General features: G+C 41.9%; 2 long non-coding RNA genes across 2 annotated transcripts in view; one reads left to right on the top strand and one right to left on the bottom strand.

The window, feature by feature from the left end:
* Window positions 1–21,183, bottom strand: part of LOC307036016 — a 50,045-nt gene extending 28,862 nt beyond the window's left edge. The window contains exon 1 of the long non-coding RNA XR_013807258.1: window positions 20,979–21,183. This is a non-coding gene — a long non-coding RNA (uncharacterized lncRNA). The remainder of the gene's footprint in view (window positions 1–20,978) is intronic.
* On the top strand, window positions 11,437–13,961 carry LOC307036081. The gene is made up of 2 exons (XR_013807265.1): window positions 11,437–13,641; window positions 13,862–13,961. It is a non-coding gene; the product is annotated as an uncharacterized lncRNA (long non-coding RNA).
* Window positions 21,184–21,965: the final 782 nt, after the last annotated feature.

Raw genomic sequence — 21,965 nt, 5'->3', positions numbered from 1 at the left:
ACGCCTGACCAGAGCGTGGGCAGACGGGACCGTGACCTCCCTCTCCGTGGCTGGGAACAGTGGCGGCTGGTAGCCATAAACACAGTGAAACGGGGACAGGCCCGTGGCAGAAGTAGGGAGGATGTTGTGTGCATACTCAACCCAGGTGAGGTGCTCGCTCCAGGAGGATGGATTCTGGGACACCAGGCAGCGCAGGCAGGTCTCCAGTTCTTGATTTAGGCGCTCTGTCTGGCCGTTAGACTCCGGATGATATCCAGACGAGAGACTGACCGTGGCACCGATGAGGCTGCAGAACTCCTTCCAGAAGCGTGACACAAACTGGGGGCCCCGGTCGGAGACAATATCCTTAGGGAAACCATGAAGCCGAAACACATTCTGCATCATGACCTCCGCCGTTTCCTTAGCTGAGGGCATCTTTGGCAGAGCAATGAAATGTGTCATTTTGGAAAATCTGTCCACTACCGTGAGAACTGTGGTTTTACCTCTAGAGAGGGGCAGGCCAGTGACGAAGTCCATGGAGATCTCTGACCAGGGCCTGTTGGGAATAGGGAGTGGTTGTAATAACCCTATTCGCGACCTGGAAGAGGTCTTGTTTCGAGCGCAGATAGGGCACGCCTCCACATACTCCTTCACCTCCTTCTCCATGGATGTCCACCAGAAACGTTGTTTAACAATGAACATAGTTCTCTTGACTCCGGGGTGACAGGTGAGCAGCGAAGTGTGAGCCCAGTGGATCACCTGTGGTCGCTCGGCCTCCTGAACAAAAATCCGGTTAGGCGGGCAACCCCTTGGTGCAGGAGCTCCAGCATTGGCACGTATTACCTCCTTCTCTACTGGCCAAGTCAGCGCTCCTACCACCCGGTTCAATGGGATGATGGGTTCCGGCTCCTTGGCTGCAGGCACAGGGTCAAACAGACGGGACAGAGCGTCAGGCTTGACATTCTGAGACCCCGGCCTGTAGGAAAGAACAAAGTCAAAACGGTTGAAAAACAAGGTCCACCTAGCCTGGCGGGAGTTCAGTCTTTTGGCCTTTCTGATGTACTCCAGGTTCTTGTGATCGGTCCAGACCACAAAAGGATGCTCGGCTCCCTCCAACCAATGCCTCCACTCTTCCAACGCTAACTTCACGGCCAGCAACTCACGGTTTCCCACGTCATAATTTCTCTCTGCCGGGGAGAGCTTCCTGGACAGGAAGGCGCAGGGGTGAAGTTTGTTGTCCTTCTGTTGTTGCTGGGAGAGGACCGCTCCCACCCCCTCGTTGGAGGCATCCACTTCCACCACGAACTGGCGAGTGGGATCCGGCATGGTAAGTATGGGGGCAGTGGTGAACATCTTTTTCAGCCGAGAAAAAGCCTCCTCAGCCTGAGGAGACCACACAAAAGGCACCTGAGGGGACGTGAGGACATGAAGAGGGGCTGCAATAGCGCTGAAGCTCCGCACAAAACGTCTGTAAAAATTAGCAAAGCCTAAAAACTGCTGCACTTTTTTGCGAGAGTCAGGGGTAGGCCAACAGGCTACTGCGCTAACCTTCTCTGGGTCCATCATAACCTGACCTGGGGAAATGATGAAGCCCAAAAAAGTGACTGTTTCCACATGAAATTCACACTTTTCAGCTTTGACAAACAACTTATTTTGGAGCAGTTTCTGTAGAACCAGGCGGACATGTTGTTTGTGGGTGTGAAGGTCAGGGGAGTAGATCAGAATGTCGTCCAGATAAACAAAAACGAAACGGTTCAGAAACTCCCTCAACACGTCGTTGATCATAGCCTGGAAGACTGCAGGAGCGTTTGACAATCCAAACGGCATGACCAGGTATTCATAATGTCCTGAAGGGGTGTTAAAACCCGTCTTCCATTCATCGCCCTCCCTGATCCTGACCAAATGATAGGCGTTCCGCAGGTCTAATTTGGTGAAAACCTTGGCTTCCTGAAGCTGCTCGAAAGCGGACGAGATGAGAGGGAGGGGGTACCGGTTTTTAACCGTAATGTCATTGAGAGGTGAGTAGTCGATACAGGGCCTAAGAGACCCATCCTTTTTGCCCACGAAAAAAAAACCTGCCCCTGCTGGGGATGAGGAATGACGAATAAGCCCTGTCTTGAGGGAGGCATCAATATAGTCCTTCATGGCCTCTTTCTCAGGTCCTGAAATTGCATAAAGTCGACCCTTAGGAATGGGAGACCCGGCAATCAAGTCAATAGCACAGTCATAGGAGCGGTGAGGAGGAAGAGCCAGAGCTTTGGACTTACTAAAAACTTCACTAAGGTCCTGGTAGCAGGAAGGAACTGAAAGTACATCCGGAAGATATATTTTTGGGACTGTATCCTGCCTAACACTCCCAGTGTTACATCCCCTGTCAATCTCTGCTACCTGCTTAAAACAGAGATCAATGCAATTCTTTCCCCACCCCTCCACCCTCCCAGATTGCCAATCTATGTGAGGGTTATGAAGTTTCAACCAGGGAAACCCCAAAATGAGTGGATGTTGGGCTGAGTTAAATAAGTGAAAAGACATTGTCTCATGGTGGTTATCATTACATCTTACTTCTAAAGGCTCCGTTTGGTGAGTCACTTTAAACAACAGCCGCCCATCGAGAGCACTCGCTTCAAGAGGCTGGGGTAGAGGTTTAGTTTTTATGTCCCATTTTTTAACTAAACCCCAATCCATAAGACTTTCGTCCGCCCCTGAGTCAATGAGAACACCATGAGTAACTACATTGTCTCTGATTTTTACCTGGATCCGGGTCAGGGTGCGAGGAGGAAAGTCAGAGGAAGAGATCCGGCTCACCAACGTACTCCTCTTCATTGGTGAGCCTCCTCTTTTACCGGACAAGCCGCTTGTGGGTGTCCGCGCTGCCCGCAGTAGAAACACAGACCTTCCTTGAATCGACGCTGACGTTCTGCCAGCGACAGCTTGGCGCGGCCCAACTGCATTGGCTCCTCCACGGAGCCAGGGGGCGCTGTTGTCCGGAACGCAGGTGGTGAGGGGTGACGGGGCCTCCAAGAAGAAGTAATATCCAGCGGCGAGCGTCTCCTCTGGAGAGGTGGATCAACCGCATCCTTGGATTTATTCCTTCTCCTCTCCGTCAAACGATTGTCTATACGTAAAGCCATGGATATGACAGAGTCCAAATCAGCGGGCAGATCGAGAGGCGCCAGCTGGTCTTGTAAAGAATCCGAGAGACCGCTGACGAAAGCGTCAAACAATGCAGCGGAGTTCCAGCCGCTGTCGGCTGCCTTAGTCCGGAACTCGATGGCGTAGTCAGCCACACTCCGCTGATGTTGTCGCAGCTTGATCAGAGCCCGAGCTGCTTCCCTGCCCGGCGTGGTTTGATCAAAGGTCTTCCTCATAGTGTCTATGAAGTTTTCCAGAGACCCGCAGATGGGGGAGCCTCGGGACCACTCTGCCGTAGCCCACGCTGCTGCTCGGCCGGAGAGATGAGAGATCATAAAAGCCACTTTGGAAATGTCCGTGGGAAAAGCAGCCGGTTGGTGGTGATAGTGTAACTCACACTGCACGATGAACGGCCGGCAGCCTTCTGAGTCCCCGGAGTACCTTTCGGGTGGAGCCAGACGCATGGAAGCCCTGTGCGGCTCAGTAACCCGGTTGGGATCGAATCCGGTCACCGCTGGAACCGGAGGAGTCGTAGGAGGAGAAACAGCCTGCAGGTGAGTGAGCACACGCTGAACCTCTGCTGCCAGTAGATTAACTTGGGTCGTCAACGATGTTTGTAGTTCCCCCTGGCTGCTGGTTAGATCCTGCACTCCCTGCTGCATGGTGGCCATACGCTCCTCTTGTTGCCCAAGACGTTGGCCCTGAGAACGGATAGCGTTCTTAATCTGATCTGAGTCGGCTGAGTTCATTTTGATGGTCAGTTCGTACTGTCAAGGGGAGAACACTGAGGCATGAACTCAATTGCACGACTCAAAACTCAGACTCAGATAGCGTTTCAAAATAAAGACTTTACTGGAATTTGCACAGTAATAAAACAAGGAAAACAAAACCACTCTTTCGAGGAAAACTATAATGCGATCTATAGCATAGGTCCGTGAAAGGTCCGTGAAAAGGTCCGTGAGGTAAGCCGATACGTGGTCTTCGTGAGACAACGAACTGACAATTAACAGGAGGGAGCTAACACAATATATACACAGGTAAAGGGGACACAGTTGGAAACAATCAGGGCGGGGAAAATAATCAAGGACGCAGGAGACAGAAAAGGGGCGGGGAGCGTGGAGGCCTGAAATGAGAGGAAGAAATAATTAAGGGTATAGACATAAAGCACAAGACAAAGGGACATGACAACTTTAACATAAAGAATAAACTTTCACAATAAGTTTCTTGGACATGACAAATACTGTACAGCACTGAGCCTGAACTGGCCCATTTACTCTTAAGTACCAGAAACTTTGGATACATTTTGATTTTTCAAAGCTTTTTTTGCAGAAGGGCCATGTTGGAATACTTAGACTTTCATTTTTACCACCACCTGGAAAGCAGCAAAAAGAGCAATATCTGGCTCATCGAGGGCATTCAGTTGTTGGTTTCTCTTGAGCTGTATTTAAATGTGACACCAGCGAGGGCACACTTTTAGGTCTCACTCTGTTTACACTGTTGAATGTGCGAAAAGGAAACATAAACTGCCCCTATCAAACTGTATCTAAGTTTCACTATTGACGTATATCCCTGAAAGAATGAACACTTTTTTTCTAGGCTTAAGCATGACTTGTCTACTAGGATGGTTAAACAAAAAACCTAGAGCTGATGTATTATTCACACCTTGAATTTGAGAAACCCTTCAGGTCAGTTATCAAGTCCAGTTGTCAATAGCACATTGCAAAATGACACCCCTTCTCTCCAACAGCTAGAGTAGAACATCCATTTGTGTCTTCCTTCCATTACTGTAATGCCAAGAATCTGAAATGACAAAAAAGTTCTGCTGCACAAATACCTAAAACTTCCAAGCATTCCTATATCACGCTGCTCTTGGCTTTGCTACATAGCCACCAAAACCACTTCATTCAATGACTGCAGCACTGGGAATACCGAGGTGTCCCATCCAAGTATTGGTATGGTAGGTTATGGTCATAGGCAAAAAGTGAGCGTGCCAAACTCCGCCCCACACTCACTCTGTCTATCTCCCGACAGTATGGGTGGAATCAAGATGGACGGAAACAACTCCTAGGTTTGATAATTTAATCAAATCCAAATAGGTTGTTAACCTTAGAAGAAAAAAGGACAACAACAATACAACAATTAGGATCACACATATCCCATACAACTTAAATCAAATTCAATATAATAATCACACTTACTAGTGGCCTCTCCTGATTTCTCAATCTCAATGACGTTCATTTATGTATCCCCTCTACACATCAATAAACCCTGTGAAGCTCCACCCAGATTTACAGTATCACACACATAAACTGAACCCCATTAATTGAACCCTCATACACCCAGCACAAACATGAGTTTACAGCACACCCATCCTTAAAGCACTACACTGGCTCCCCGTGGAACTGAGGATCGAATTCAAGGTCTCCGTCCTCACCCACCAGTGTATCCATGGAACTGCCCCTCCCTACCTCAAGGAACTCCTCACCCCCTATACCTCCTTGCGGACCACCCGCTCCAGCAACTCCAACCTCCTCAAACCCCCCAGAACTAAGCTCCGTACCATGGGAGACCGGGCCTTCTGCTCGGCTGCCCCCAGTCTGTGGAACGCTCTCCCCGACCACATGAGAGCACCACAGACCGTGGAGGCCTTTAAAAAAGGCCTCAAAACCCATCTGTTCAATAGAGCCTTTCCCTAGACCTCTTATTTATTTATTTATTTATTACCCCCCTTTTATTTTATTTTATTTGTATTGTCTGACGCACAATAACATTTTGAGAAACATCATTGGTGATTTTGGAGTCAGCCAACAATATTTTAGTCATAGCCATTCATTGTGCTTTTTACTTGCCTAGAACAAACTTAATGAAAACTGTTAACAAGGGTTTGGTTTTAGAAGTGATGAAGAGACAATGAAGTCCAGGCTTCTTTGAAAAACACAATATTATAACACAAAACCAAATAAAAGGGTCTAGATCAGAGGCCTGTACTACGAAGCTGGTTCAACCTAACCTGGATATGTTTGAGTTAGCCGGTTGGCCTAATCCAAAACATGTCATACGCGCTCTCGCTAAACTGTACTACGACGCGGGTTATCAAGTGGATCGCTCAAGCCAGCCGTGTCCTATCTAGTTACGTTCACATGAAAGGGGTGGTATTTGGAGCTTTCGACCAATCACAAACATGGACAAGCGTACTGACAGCGCAGCGTCATACTTCCTGAATGAAAAGTCAACTATAATATTAGACATATGAAGAAGTTAAACTTTAAACATCCATGACCTAAACACTTTATCCAGGATAAAAGCCACATAGTTGCACCTGTAAGGTGAATACAGCTGGTAAAAGAACAAGTGTTTGCGTACATTAACAGGTTTATGATATCACTGCCCCGTCTAAGACACGAGTGGATCTGACTTTAATTACATTTGTCTCGAGTGTTTTGTCAACTTAATGTGTTGCTTAAAATCAGGGGTGGGGAACCTTTTTCCTCTCAAGGGCCATTTCAATTTTTACAACATCCTTCGAGGGCCGTACAAATTATTGAACTCAACGTCTGCTTAAAAAACTCAAATCACAGCCCATTCATTTTGCGTTTCTTTCATGCTGTGCAAAGAAAAAGCAACAGCAACCTCTTAATCCAGATATTTATTTTACAACTCACTTCCCTTTTAAACTGTATTCTTGTTTATTAATAACAACTTTTTTTTACTGTCATATAGTATTGTATACCTGTTTACTTTCTTCTCTTATTTTTGTATAACTATAATGATCATATAAAGATGTGCCTTTACCTCACTGGTTGGAGAAAAAGCTTCTTATATTCGTTAGCATAGCTAGCTAACCAGATGCTAATAACAACAAAGTTATTGACTGTATGATCTGTATGACAGATGAACAGATCGCCACTGGGCTTTCAACTAAAGACACAGCCACGCAAAAACTGCGGCATGTGTACAGCTCCTTATGGGTATTGCAATTTGTGAAGTCCCGGCCCGGAGCCGCGTTCTGGTGCTCTCCGTTAGAACTACACTCCTGTCAAACGAGACATATACGACGTGATGACACGTTAGGCTTGTGTTGTGTTCAAGGACCCTGAACTTGGCCAGGAAAAACAGGTTTGTTTAATTATTTTGCGGTCTAGATTTCTTGAATTTTTTTTCTTTTTTGCATGTGTTTATAAATTACCTCGAGGGCCGTACCAAATGGTCTCAGGGGCCGTATACGGCCCGGAGGCCGGAGGTTCCCCACCCCTGCTTAAAATAATACTTCTGCATATGTGACACTGTGAGTGTTGCACGGCCAGATACGGCTCAGCTGACTCAGATAAGGAAATATATAATAAAATATATGATACATTATGATGTGATATGCCGCGGACTGTACTTAATGTTACTTTGATCCGGTTACTTATGTTGTGGCAGATATTTAAGTAAGCTTTCTTAACGCTAATGTTATAATAGTCAGATTGCTCTGGAGATGGGAGGTGATATTCTATTAGTGTTCACGTTCACACAGTCTTTGATTTTTGCCGGCCGTCTTTCCTGCAACGGCAGCTTTTCTTTCGGCCTCCTTCTCCTACCCCCTGTGGGAATTGGCGTCCTCATCAGAAGCAGGCCCCTTGCTGTCCTCCTCGGAAGAGCTGAGAGACAGTGGAGAGACTCTCCCTGTGTCTCTGCCCGTCGATGTGATGGCCTTAGAAGGTTGCTCGGTGTGACGGCTGTCGCCTCTCCGGTCCTGGTCATTCTGTTTTGCTGTATATGTATGTAAATGAGCTGTGTAGTTACCCCAACGTCATTGGCTGCCATCTCCTGGTCCGCCTCAGAGGACACTGATTGGAGCACGCCGGGCTCAACGCACTCCAATCCCCGTGCAGCCCCAGCGCACACCTTCCGGAGATGACTACAAAGCCTGGGGACACCAATCACTCGGGAGGCTCTGCTGCGATCAGACGCCTCACTCATTTTGCTCCTGTGTCGTTGCAAGTTTAAACAGAAAAATAACTGCTTAGTGTTTTCACAGTTTGTATTCTGCTGCACTGTCGCAAAGGTTCGGGGAAAGCCTCCATAAATCCAGCTACACCCATATCTGATCTCAAATCTGTATCTACAACATTTTATTGGATTTTTCACATATTCTTTACGGCAACTTACCCCTGTCTGTTTATTTGTTGTTATCTGAGCTTTCATATTCGCTACAGCATGGTGAAAAGAAGAAGAAAGTTGGGTTACTATATGTTGGAGGAATAAAGACTTTCTAGAAGCCTGAAATTCCTCTAACAGACTGATCTCTTCTGCTCAAATTTAAATGAAGTAAGGCTAGAATTTCCCCCATTGCAGCTTCTGCAATATCAACCATAAAGGGAGACGGATGAGTGAGAGAAAATGTTGTTCCCAGAAACATCTCTTTATATTCCCATCCCTTGGTTTTGTCATGTTTTGCAGATGTATACATTCTCCCTGAAAGAAAAAAAGCTTTAAGGTTGGCAGCAGTTCAACTGTTCCAAAGTTTGCTTGAGGTACTCTGTAAATCTGATTATGACACAGACTCTTGGCCCCGGTTGTATTAAGCAACGCGGGCGAGAACTAGAAGCTTATTATGACTTGGTATTTGCAAAAATAAATTGCCTTTCTGTTAGATCCTGACCTTTACCTTCAGCTAATGATGAAGAAGTGCATAGTCACGATGTGATGCATTGCCCTAAGCCACAATGTCACTCTGAACTCTGAATCCAAAGTAGATTTTCAGCTTACCTTAACTTTACTTTGATCCCTGTTCAGCCGCCTGTTCTGTCAGAGTAAACACCGCCAAGTGCATATTCTGTTTGATCTCCTTCTTATGAATACATACAGAACAGATCCAATCTCATCCACAGAGGTTTAAGCTAAGGCAGTATGAAAAGTTCAGGCTCTTCTTGTTATGATTTGGTTAGGGCTGCTGTTGTGCTATCATCTGTCCACCCGAGAATCATTGGTCTGCCCCTTTATTTCAACAAGACACATGGTATAACAAATATGATGGATGGGAAAAAGTTGTATATGAAAATGAATCCTTGATCCTAATGCCGTCTACAAGTTACCAGGCTAATATTTATTTCTGTTATGTCCAACCATCTATCTACAAATGCAATCGCAGGACTAATTTTCTTTCTTTAAAGGGTATCCTGAATAACAGTGTGCTTTTGCATACTTAATGGTGGCAACATGAATAGAGAGTTGAATCCATGATCAAAACTCTTGATCGGTCACTCATTGATGTAGGTTTCATTCTTTGCAGTTCTTATTGTGTATTCCACACATTGTGGCTTCCACATTGCTCCCAATGTTGGTTTGTGTACAATTATAAATTAATAGGGTGATATTCTGAATGATGTGGTGGGAAATAGCTGATCCAGATTTGCTGCGGTCATGACGTAAGATCGGAACCGCCTGTTCTCCAAAAAACGACCAAATAGGTCGATTGTTCAGCAGCTTATTAGGACCTAGAGTCAGGTTTTTTAAACCGGATATATTCCCCTCATTGTCAAATGATTACACAGTGATATCTGCATTACTCATCCACTAAAAAACATCAGTTTATCCTTGTTAATTACACAATATTTATTGGTTTAAATTGTGTACAATGCTTTTGTGTTTTTAACCTTCGATTCAGAGAAACAAATAGTTTTTTCGGAGTTTAGACACTACAGTTTCCGAAGACACTACACTACCCAGAATCCCCAGCTATCGTTTGGGACTACAACATCTGCCTTGCTTTACAAACCCCGTGATTAGTCATCAAGCCCTGTGATTGGATGTTGGAGTGGCAGTGCGACAAGGTTACGCTGAGCGTCAAACAGCTCTATGAAATGGAATGGAACCACAACAGACTTTCCAAAACTGGAATTGGGTCCACAGCCCCTCCCCCCCACATAATTACACACGCTGGCTATGGTGTGTTTCGCAACATGTTCTATGGCACGTCTCTACTGGGAATTGTAGTTTTATAAGGCGTTTTCGTATTTCCCACAATTAGAAGTTGCCAGTATTAATTTACACTGTGTACACCCTGGAGGTTTAGGGGATACGAAACACAGTGGTGTTATCAAATTTAAAACATATAATTAATAAATGGGTGAATTAATATACCCTCATGACACCTAAGGTCAGAAGAGCTTTATTTAACAGCTGGTCTTATGTCTGTGACCCCTCCTGTTGTTCATTGATATGCCTGAAACATGCACTTGTCAAGGTTCAGAGGCAAATTTTGCAAATATGGCGGTAGCCATCGATCATCTTAAGATAAGATATACTTTATTGATCCCAAGTTGGGAAATGTTTTTGTTACCGCAGCATACTACTTTGTTCTACTCCACTACAATTCAGAGGTTGACCTGGTATTTTTACTCCACTACATTTATTTTAGTTACTTTGCAGATTCTGATTAATGATGTGAAATATAAACAACCCCTGTAAAGGCCTGTACTAAGCCAGCCGTGCCCTATCTAGTTAGGTGCACATTCCCCGTGAAAGGGGTGGTATTTGGAGCATTCGACCGATTACAAACATGGAGAAACGTACTGACAGTGCAGCGCGTCAAGAAAAATAGTAAAATAGTAAAAAGTGAAATAGTGCCATAAGAGTCTATATACAAGTGATTGGAATCTGATATATTAGACAAATCATTTCTAAGTAGCAGCCAGATGAATGTTATGGACGTTGTTTCAAAGTGCAGGTGTTTAATAGTCTTCTGGCCTGTGGGATGAAGCTGTCCCTGAGTCCCGGATACGGGACCGCCTGCCAGACGGCAGCAGATGATGGGGGTCTTTTATAATCCTGAGCAGTGGCGCCCGGCCCATAGGGGCGCTAGGGGCGCCGCCCCACCTCTTCCCACATACAAAAGAAAATATTTAAAAAAATATTAAATAAAAAAAAAAATATTAAAAAAAATATATATTTCAAAAATATATATATTTTATATTTTTTATTTTTAATGAACAAGGTAAATATCATACAATTGGTATCAGTAAAATGTATAATCTACAATACAATCTTGTTTAAAATTGTGTTACGATGTCTAAAGTTACTGATAAGTCACATGTTTCCTGCCTGGCCTTGCCCTTGGCATTAGTTTATCATTACGGGGCGCTGCCCCCGAGCCAAACAGCAGCAACCAGCACGTTGCAAAAAAGTCTCAATAGTAAACTGTGCCGCCGAAACATAATTTCAGCAAATCAGCGTCGTCAAATATTTTGGTCACGAGGGCGCTCACTCGGCGCCCACGTTGCTTACGTGCGTTGACGTGAGTTGTTTTTTAGACTAGTGAGGAACTGGGGTAGTATCTATAGAGAGGCGAAGTCCCTCCCCTTCCGGGAGCCTCCATGGGACCCCGGAAGCGGAAAATTATACATGGAAGTCAATGGAGAGAGAAAAGTTATCTTTTGATCCCGTTTGAATTGTGCCACGAATGACACATATGATGTTTGTCAATCTTAAACAATCATTTCCATGCAAAAAAAGTCACAGTTTGTCGTAAAACTGCTGAAATATAAGACTATGAATAATACGCAACTAGAAAGACTACAAATCCCAAATGCATTCTGGGTCGCGTAAGTGATGTCATAGGCGATAATGCTCCAAGACTGGTTGTGACTCGCAAAGCAAAGAGGAAGAAGAAGACTGATTTATTCCCTCCAATAAATATAAGAGATTGCTCCAATAAATTCACTTTTACAAGATGCCTGTGTGCTTTGTACGAGGTTGTAATCACAAAAGAGATCATACCACTTGCTCGTTCTATCGCTTCCCGTCTGATGAAAGGACCAGGAGTCGTTGGACCAAACATATCAGGTAATATACATGTTTCGCATGGAACATAGTCAAGTTAGCTACCTAGCTAGTAGCGAGCATGTTAGTTAGCATTATATTACATTACTTAGCCTTGTCATTTGTATTAGCCTTAACACGAAGTAAACCGAAATGTTAAACAGTAAGAGTAGTCATGATGGTAAGTATTTTGTGAAACATTTGAAGAGTAGCCTATCGCCCCCTCCACCAGGTGCTAAGGGGGCGGGAGGTAGGCTAACCCCACATTAGTATCAGCGATCTTTTCTACTTAATGCTATCTGCACAAATGGTTAACATTGACCATTAAAAGATCAGGCAGTTCAGGGAGAGTCGAAGGAAGGAAGGCAGGCATCTTTGCATGACATTCTTCTGGACGTGTTTCATTGTGATGATAGTGAGAGTGAGTCAATCTGTTTGTTGGAAAGACAGTAGTTGAGTGATTACTGAGAGAAAATTATTAAAAGAGATAATTATTCAGTGTTGTTACTTTAAAGCAGTGGTTCTCAAACTTTTTCTGTCAGGCCCCCCCTTTGGAGAAAAAAAAAAGTCGGGCCCCCCCAACACAAATAGTGAGGCTCAGTGGCGGCACCAGAGATTTCTTTTGGGGGTGCTGTGGGATAGCTTGACGTTTCATAGAGGGTGCTCAAACATTTAGGGTTTCCCATTAATGTACCGGTCGCTACAGTGGAATTTTCTACTGCAACAATCCCCACGCATATACAGTGACAGTTACAATGAAGGCTCGATAATCAGCTCACGGCATATAGGTGTAAGCAGGGGTAAAGTGCTATTTTTGTAGGTGGTGTATGGACCTCACAAAGGGGGGTCCGGGGGCAAGCTCCCCCGGGAAGATTTATTTTTAAATGTTGAAGTTAAAAGCATCAATCTGATGCACTTTGAGAGCAACATGAAGAGATCTATGGATACCTCTCTCAACACCCATATGAAACAGAACTGTAAACAGATTTACTTTTTCTTTATGGATATTTTACAAATCACCCTTTTAAACTGTATTCTTGTTTCACTGTCATATAGTATTTCATACCTGTTTTTCATTTATTCTCTTATTTTTTTATCACTATAATGATCATATAAACGCGTGCCTCGGAAATAATTGTTTACATTAATGGTTACCAAAACGTTTGAGACCCACTGAGATAACACTGAGAGTCCTTTAGTTCACTGAGTCTCTCAGTCTGACAGGAGAGGACACTCCTCCACTTTGTTGTTGAAAAAACTCCTTATATCCGTTAGCGTAGCTCGCTAGCACCAGAAGCTAACAACAACGATCTCCAGTACCGGTGCGCTCTCTCTCTCTCGCTCGCGCACACAAAATGGCTCGTTCCACACACACACACACACACACACACACACACACACACACACACACACACACACACACACACACGAGCTTTAATGAAACACAGAGACCCAGACGTAATAGTACTGCACTGCATCATATTATTTTTGAATCAATAATTTTTTCAAATTTTGATCTTTTTTTAAATTGTTTTTTATAACCATTTTTCCTCCTGGTCTCTCGCTCCCCCCCTGGCATACCTCTGCGCCCCCCACTTTGAGAACCACTGCTTTAAAGTGTTGTTACTGACCTTTTTCTCTTTTATTTTCTTTACCTCACCTGTAACTGCTGAGACCCTGAGGAACAAGCACACTGGACTGACCTGCTCTGGCAACCTGATTTCCACTGTACGTAATAGTATTTGGTTATGGTATATTATTTATATACATCAAAGGCACAATGCACCCCCCAGAGACACACATGTATTGAGTGTGATATTTTGCATTGGTCATGTGAAATCATCTTTACATACTAGAAAACTGTAGGAGCGGCAACTTGTTTTGAAATTGAATTTTTAATATCCGATAATAAAGTTGATCTGTTTTCTTTATTCTTCTCTCTTCCCAGCTCCATCCATCACCATTCTCTGTTCCTGCAGGTCCTGCTTGCTAATCAATATTCATATTTTTTTACACAATTACAAATAAAGTCAATGTATTGTATGACATGAAGTTGTGCTTCATTCTGAGTCAATAATAAATTCATTCTGCCTTCAGCTGCAAAATTATTGTGGACTGCACTGACATCCATGTAGCTGCCCCCCAGTAAGATGAACCAAGCAAAGTTGACATACTCAACATACAGCTGTACTCTTAAGTTTACATGAAGAATTTGTGAAATATTGGTAATAACAGGTTTAAATGATTAGTAATTAATTATATAATTTTCTCATCATAGATGAGCAGACAGGGAGCAGATGAGAAAAGCAGAATATGCAGCTGCCATTTTCCACATGGAAAAGAGAAAGGGCCAAGTGTATTTGAGTGGACAAAAGAGAAATCCCAAATACGAAAAATAAAATTATACAATTTACAGATATGTATACAAATAAATATATATCCTATATACACTATCATGTATAATGATGGTGTATGATGTAGAAGGAAGTGTGGTAGATAACAAGTAAATATAGAGTTACATACAGATCCATGTTACAGCAAAAGATGGAATAACTAAGAAGCACGCAGTATAATAATAATTACACGCAACAATTAAATAACTGCTCAGCATCTCCACCACAATCCCAATCTGCTGTGTCCTGTTTTCCTCCCCTCTGCATAACACCCCATCACACATAAGAAACACAACGCAGAGTCCGAGGGTGTTAAGAGTATGTTTATTTAAATGTCCTCCTCTCTACTGGCCAACACAGGGAGCATATGCTGGGTGTAGAATTGTTCCAGGAGGAGGAGATTTCCATGCCATGCAGGGTCTTTGGGGATGGGGAGGATGATCGCCTCCATCGTGGTCCACAGTAGCAGAGACTCCGGTCTGTTATGTGCAGCTGTTATATAATATACAATACATTTTTTTGAAAAACATTTGATCAAAAAATAAGGATTTGGTCAGGATCTAGAGTCAGTGTGTAGTTTATTAATTAATCAATGCTCTCTACATTAGGAAAACACATACCAGTGTACCAGAGGGAGTCACACACAGCTGTGCCTAGATAACCAAACAAATTGACAACAGGGATGCAAACTCATCAGGTATGAAAAAGGTGACAAGGATCCGAGCCCCCTGACCCCACAGAATATTGGCTTTAAAATTAGGAATAACAGGATTTTAGCAGTCAGAACAACTAAAGCAGCAGTGTTAATATTAACAGAAACGCCATAGAGTCACATCTAATAGAAATATATAAAAAGCATTTATTTTAATTGTGTAGTAGTCAGTTTATAATTTTGGCAGCACTGTTGAGCATTTTGAAAATGTATTTTCATGCCTCTGTGCAAGGCTTAGTCTTTCTATCTTTATAGCCACTGGTGTAAAGTAACCAAGTTCATAAACTCAACAAGTACTATACTTGGGCACAATTTTGAGATACTTGTACTTTACTTAAGTATTTCAATGTTTTGCTACTTTGTACTTCTACTCCACTACAGTTCAGAGGTAAATGGTGTACTTTTACTCCACTACATGTATGTAATACATTTAGTTACTTTACAGATGTGGATGAATGATGTGAAATATAATCAAGTGTTAAATCAGACTTTAGTTCCACCTGGAGTAAATCCAAAAGCTACCCTGCCTGCAGTATACAAAGTCATTCAAACTAGCTGCACCTTTACCAGCTTTGATAACACTTTAATGATCAGTCATTATAAAACATATCATATTATTCTGAAATGGACCAATCTGCAAAATGACTACTTTTACTGTCGCTACTTTCACTATATTTTGATAATAATAATTTTCTACTTTTACTTGAGGAACATTTGGAATGCAGGACTTTTACTGTAACAGAGTATTCCTACACTCTGGTACTTCTACTTTTACTCAAGTACAAGAACTGAGTACTTCTACTTTTAATCAATTACAAGATATATACTTATACCACCTCTGTTTATAGCCTATGAAAAAAACGATTAGAAAACGAAGGCTAAAGCTAACGTTAGCAGATAGTGACAATGTATGCTAGTTAGCTAGCTCAACGATAATATTGCGACGGGGAAAAAAAACTTTTCAGTGCATATCACGCTCTGCCGCTCCGACAGGGAGCTCTACTCTGAACACCTGAACGGCCCGTTCTAACAGCTGTTCACCAGCGGTCCAGTCTGTGCCACAGTGACTCCGGACGCACAGTTAATATTAACGAACGCACCGTAGGTAATGTAGCTGCTGAAGCTAGACCATCATCGCCGAGCAGCAGAGGCTTATTATACATCATGAGCAGAGCCGACAGGCAGGAAGACTCGAGCACACAGCTCGCGCTTCATTATAATATATAAAAAAAAGCTCGCGGCCGCACATTAATCCGGGTCCCAGACCCCCTCCCATACCCCAAAAATATTTTTATTGAGATCTACAGGAATCATAAAAACGACCTATTTTGGATTCAAAACGGAGAATTTCGCCGAAAGGTGACAAGTTTGCATCCCTGGACAAGATAACCAAAATCCTTGAATCTACACACAGCAAATAAACTCAAATGACACAACGAGATGTAAAAAGGAGATCACACATATAGTCGATATAGAACTGGCCGCTTCAATCTGAAGAGCAACTAAAACAAAACACGGGAGTGTATCTTGTTCTTGTGAACACTAATGTTATCCACAGCATACACAGACACCACAAAGTTCTTAAGGAGAAAACTAGTTGCTAAAACAAAACACGTTAGTGTACCTTGTTAGCTAGCTGACATTAACCTTAGACATAGCACTCATATTACTCACTGAAACCTTGTAAAGCCGGTCCTGCATGCTGGCTCTTACAGAACCGCTCCCTTTCGTGTATGTACAGCTCTCAACATGCCCAGACTTGTAGTGATTTTCACCTCTTTTTATACTTTTTCGCCTCATTCTGAAAGAAACAGGTGAAATTTACTAACGTGACAGCCATCTTTGTGATGGTGACGCGTATTGTGCGAGACCAGAGACCTGTAGTTCACTGAGCGGTTTCACACAAAAAAAATGGTAACTTCACAGTTTTACGACACATTTTTATTTTTTTGACTTGCAAAATGTTCTTTTAATTTGACAAACATCATATGTGTCATTCGTGGCACAATTCAAACGGGATCGAAAGATGACTTTTCTCTCTCCATTGACGTCAATGTATAATTTTCCGCTTCCGGGGTCCCATGGGTCGGAAGTAGATGGGCGGGACTTCGCCTCTCTATAGTAACGCAGTGTAGGCGGAGCCGTGACGTCATCTTCAATGCGCTCCCCAGAAAAACAACACAGCTGTTAGCTCTTAGCACTCAGAGCTCACAGCTCTTCATATCTGTTCAGAAACTAGACAAAAGTTAAACAAATACAAACCACATACTGTCTGTGTCATGGCGAATACAGTCGCTGGTTTATTTATGTCTGTATAGGCCGTTGTTGTGAGTGTGGATGGTCGGAGCATTTACAACGTTAGCTTAGCCAAATCTACATTAGAAAACACGCATTTTAAAAGGTTTTTCGCCTGCCGTCTGTCTGCAGACTTGTCAAAGCCTTAATTCATGGTTTTTACTATCCGGTATCAGTATGTTGTTACTTCGGCATCATTTTGAAACGTGTATTGCAATTAAATCACGTTCAAATATGTTCATCTTGTTGTAGTTGTAGCCCCCCTTGACAGCGATTCTCTCTCTAGTTTAGACGGTCAAGCCAGCCTCTACTCGGAAAAACCTAGTCAAGCCAGCCCTCACGTGATATTGCGGTGCGCGAATATCATGCATTACGTCGAGTACAAAAAAATCCTCCCTCTGTGTTTAGATGAGAATAAAACAAAAACTGTCCAGTATCAAAGACTCATTTCACTTCAGGGTGATAGCAGCACATCCCATCTAGTCACTCAGAAAAAATCAGGACATTCTGATGTAGAGTTTCAAAATAAAAGACCTTTGAAGTCTCATATATGAGCTATCATCCCTGTTTTTAGATGAGAATAAACAAAAACTGTCCAGTATCATAGATCCATCTCACTCCAGGGTGATAGCAGGACACCCCATGTAGTCACTCAGAAAAAATCAGGACATTCTGATGTACAGTTTCAAAATAAAAGACCTTTGGGGACAGTGATGATAGCTCATATATGAGACTTCAAAGGTCTTTTATTTTGAAACTCTACATCAGAATGTCCTGATTTTTTCTGAGTGACTACATGGGGTGTCCTGCTATCACCCTGGAGTGAGATGGATCTATGATACTGGACAGTTTTTGTTTATTCTCATCTAAAAACAGGGATGATAGCTCATATATGAGACTTCAAAGGTCTTTTATTTTGAAACTCTACATCAGAATGTCCTGATTTTTTCTGAGTGACTAGATGGGATGTGCTGCTATCACCCTGAAGTGAAATGAGTCTTTGATACTGGACGGTTTTTATTTTTATTCTCATCTAAAAACAGGGATGATAGCTCATACAATAGATATTTCAAAGGTCTTTTATTTTGAAACTCTACATCAGAATGTCCTGATTTTTTATGAGTGACTAGATGGGATGTCCTGCTATCACCCTGAAGTGAGTTAGTCTTTGATACTGGACAGTTTTTGTTTTATTCTCATCTAAACACAGAGGGATGATTTTTACTCTACCGTAATGCATAGGATATTCGCGCACCGCAATATCACGTGAGGGCTGGCTTAACTAGATTTTCCCGAGTGGAGGCTGGCTTGACCGCAGTTAGTTTAGCATACTCAACCCGACTCAGCCTGGTTGTTCCTGGCCCTAGAACCACGATTTTATGGGGCCATTACATCACCAGAAGTCCCAATTTAAGGGGTCATTTCTCCCAAAAAAAATGTTTTTACTCACTATATCAACAGCCCCACCACAAATATTTTCCACCAGCCCCACTGATCCTGAGGGCTTTCTTTAAGGTTAACTTGGTATTTTTACTCCACTACATTGATTTTAGTTACTTTGCAGATTCTGATTAATGATGTGAAATATAAACAACCCTTAAATCAGACTTTAGTTACACCTGAGTCAAATTCAGGGAAGGTGATTGTCAAGTGCCAAAATAAACTATGCAATATATTGGACGTTAAGTACTTTGTCAGACTTCATATTTATCTGTGGATAACCCCAACGTTTTTTTCTTATTCAAAAGAAGACCTTAACTTAAAGTATTCTTTAATGTTTAAATAAAGCCTTTTTAGTTTGTCTGTTTTGCACATCCTCCTATTAATATCTTTGGACCTTCTGCACTAAACTGTTTTATTGTAGAGATCACTACAGTATCTTCTTGATATTTACTATTCTATATTTCTATCATTGACCTTCTACTTTCCCCCGATTGTGTATGTAGGCTACTCTTAATATTTTAATTTTTTCATCAAATATAACATTTTCAATAAGAAAATGCAATAATGTGCTTTAACCACTAGGCGATGCAGGTTAAACAACTGTCAAGTTTACAGTGTTAACACAATAAATGATACTTTCCAGTATAATTTTCAGTTTAGTCTATGACGGATTAAGTTTTTTATCCACACATATGTTGTTTTGATATTTGTAACACCAAACCAACACCAACACTGACAAAATATGGTCTTAAAATGACCCAGTGGTCTAGTTAATAAAACATAATAATGTGAAACATAATGTTACTATTAACTTTATTGTGAGGTTAAAACAGAACGATTAAGAAAAATGCAGTTTCAGTCTCGATTTGAAGCTTATGCATTGCACCATGAACCTGTATAGATCTGTAACTGTTAGGGTGGGTGAAGCAAGCAGGACCCAAATGCAGATTACACTGATATTGCCTTTATTTCAAGGATAAAATAATAACTTGGACAAAACAGAACACTCAAGGTGAACTCAGTCACAAACAAAAGACGAACCAACACTGAACACAGGAAGAGACAAGACTAAATACAGGGAAGGGTAATCACAAGACGAGAAACAGCCGGGCAGGGGAGGAGAAACACAAGGGCGACAGGTAAACACAATCAGACAAACCAGGGAAACTAACGACAGGGGAAAAACACAGGAAGAAGGACCAGACAATATACAAGGAGGAAAACACCCATAACCAGACATACAAAACTACAAACGTGACAAAACATGAGAATCCTGACAGTAACAGTCAACTGCATGAGGAGTTGGAAAGGTAGTTTCTGAAGATGTTACAAATAACACAGCATACAATGCCATAATAACTTTTTATTATTAGTGTAGGACACTTATGTATGTGTAACATCTGAAGATGTGTAGTTTTATTCATGTTTTCACATAATTTTACAGGATATTGCTATATTATTTCACATATTGTAGTTCTACACATTAATATCTGATATGTATAACATCACAGACAGAAAGGTATATCCGTCATTTAATGGTAAGCTATTGAAATTCTGATTCCATAGATGTGTCTCCCATCACCCAAAACCCCTGATTATTCTCTCAACTCAGTATTTACTTTCTTATATTCAAAGAAAATCAGTAATGTCTTTAAAAACTACAAGTCCCTTTCTATCAGCTGTTATGGGATAAATAAAGCCTATCTACCAATTGGATCAAATATAAAAGTCAGCCGAATTAGTATTGATACTGCAAGGAGCCGTATTTTGTGAAGAGAAATTAAGAAGTGAAGATGTTGTTTAATTGCTGATATATGTATGATCCACGTCACATATTCAGTTTCGGCAGCATTTCTTCCAGTTTGTCCAGAAGATTTTTTTTTTCACGACACTGTGTCTCAGGGGATCTTAATATTTAAGAACCTATTAATGTGTTATACCAGATTAACGGAAATAATCTCAGCTAACTGACGATACAAACCATTTTTACCAAAACAAAACACAAGTCTCATAAGAAGCATCTAAATGACCCCTTAGCGAAAAATGCTAACGGACATTGGCAGAGAACTCAAGATAAAAGTACCCTTATTACTGATCGTAGCTGCACATACAAGATATCCTATTAAAGCTGAGGTTCCAGAGATTATTTAGGTATATAGTATCATCACTGAGTGATCCGAACTCGCGACAGGGGAAGCAAACACAGACATCACAACACGTACCTTTACGGAGCTTCTAGGGAGATCATCTCACCGTAGCTGTCAATCTGATCAAAAGACGTGTTCAATGGCATTAAAACGAAAAAAAACGCGGCTGAATCGGTTAATCCATAGTTTTTTCAAGTCTCTGTATAAAAAAATTATTTCATTTATAATCCATAATTCCATTTTTATGTAAAAATCGCAGAGCAAAAGTTAGCTGCTAATAGTAGCCACCAGAGTGGCTGCTGCTTCCGGTCTTGGCTATGCGGCAGTCTAACACACACACATTACCAAATAAGGACTATGTGGGAGTTCCCCTCGATTCCATTGGCTCTGACGGTTAGAAAGATATGTCACATGTCAAAATCCAGCAAGGGGGGCCAGATATATGGAAAATCCACCCAAATGGCCCCAGAAGAGGTTTTTTTTGGCCAAATCTGTCTAAAAAGGTCAAATATCACTTGTTTTGCATCAATCTTGATACAGGGTACTTATTAAATGTTGTACTTTGGATTCCTAAAGCTTTTAGTCTACTAACCCATCATCCAAGGTTAGTTTTCACTATAGGTACAAAATATTTTTTGGACGGACACTATAATTTACATTTTTTTTACCATGTTCAATTTTCTTTAAAATAAAAAACATCTATATTTATTCTGACTTTTCTACATCCAACTCACAGGTTTATCATTACTTTGAGAAAAAATATTATTAATGTAACCCTTTTAGAAGGGAAGATATGGTCATTTGTTCTGGGAATGTCATTTTCGAGCCTGAAACCTGAAAAACAGGCTCAGGGTTTAACAGGCTAATCAGGGCTCTATAAATAGAGAACTACGGCAGATATGTAATATTTAAGGCAGCCGAACCGTGTATTACAATGCTGTTATGTGATGACTTTCAAAGAGAAAAGCAAGCACAGACGGATTAAAGTATTTTATTTGATCTTTTTTAAATGTTTTCGGATTTCACATCGCATAAACATCATATCCCAACGTGCATTGTGGC

This window comes from Notothenia rossii (assembly GCF_949606895.1).
Source record: "Notothenia rossii genome assembly, chromosome: 4".
Classification (NCBI taxonomy): Eukaryota; Metazoa; Chordata; class Actinopteri; order Perciformes; family Nototheniidae; genus Notothenia; species Notothenia rossii.
Note: the sequence above shows the minus strand (reverse complement) of the source record. Positions and strands in the feature narration are given on the sequence as shown.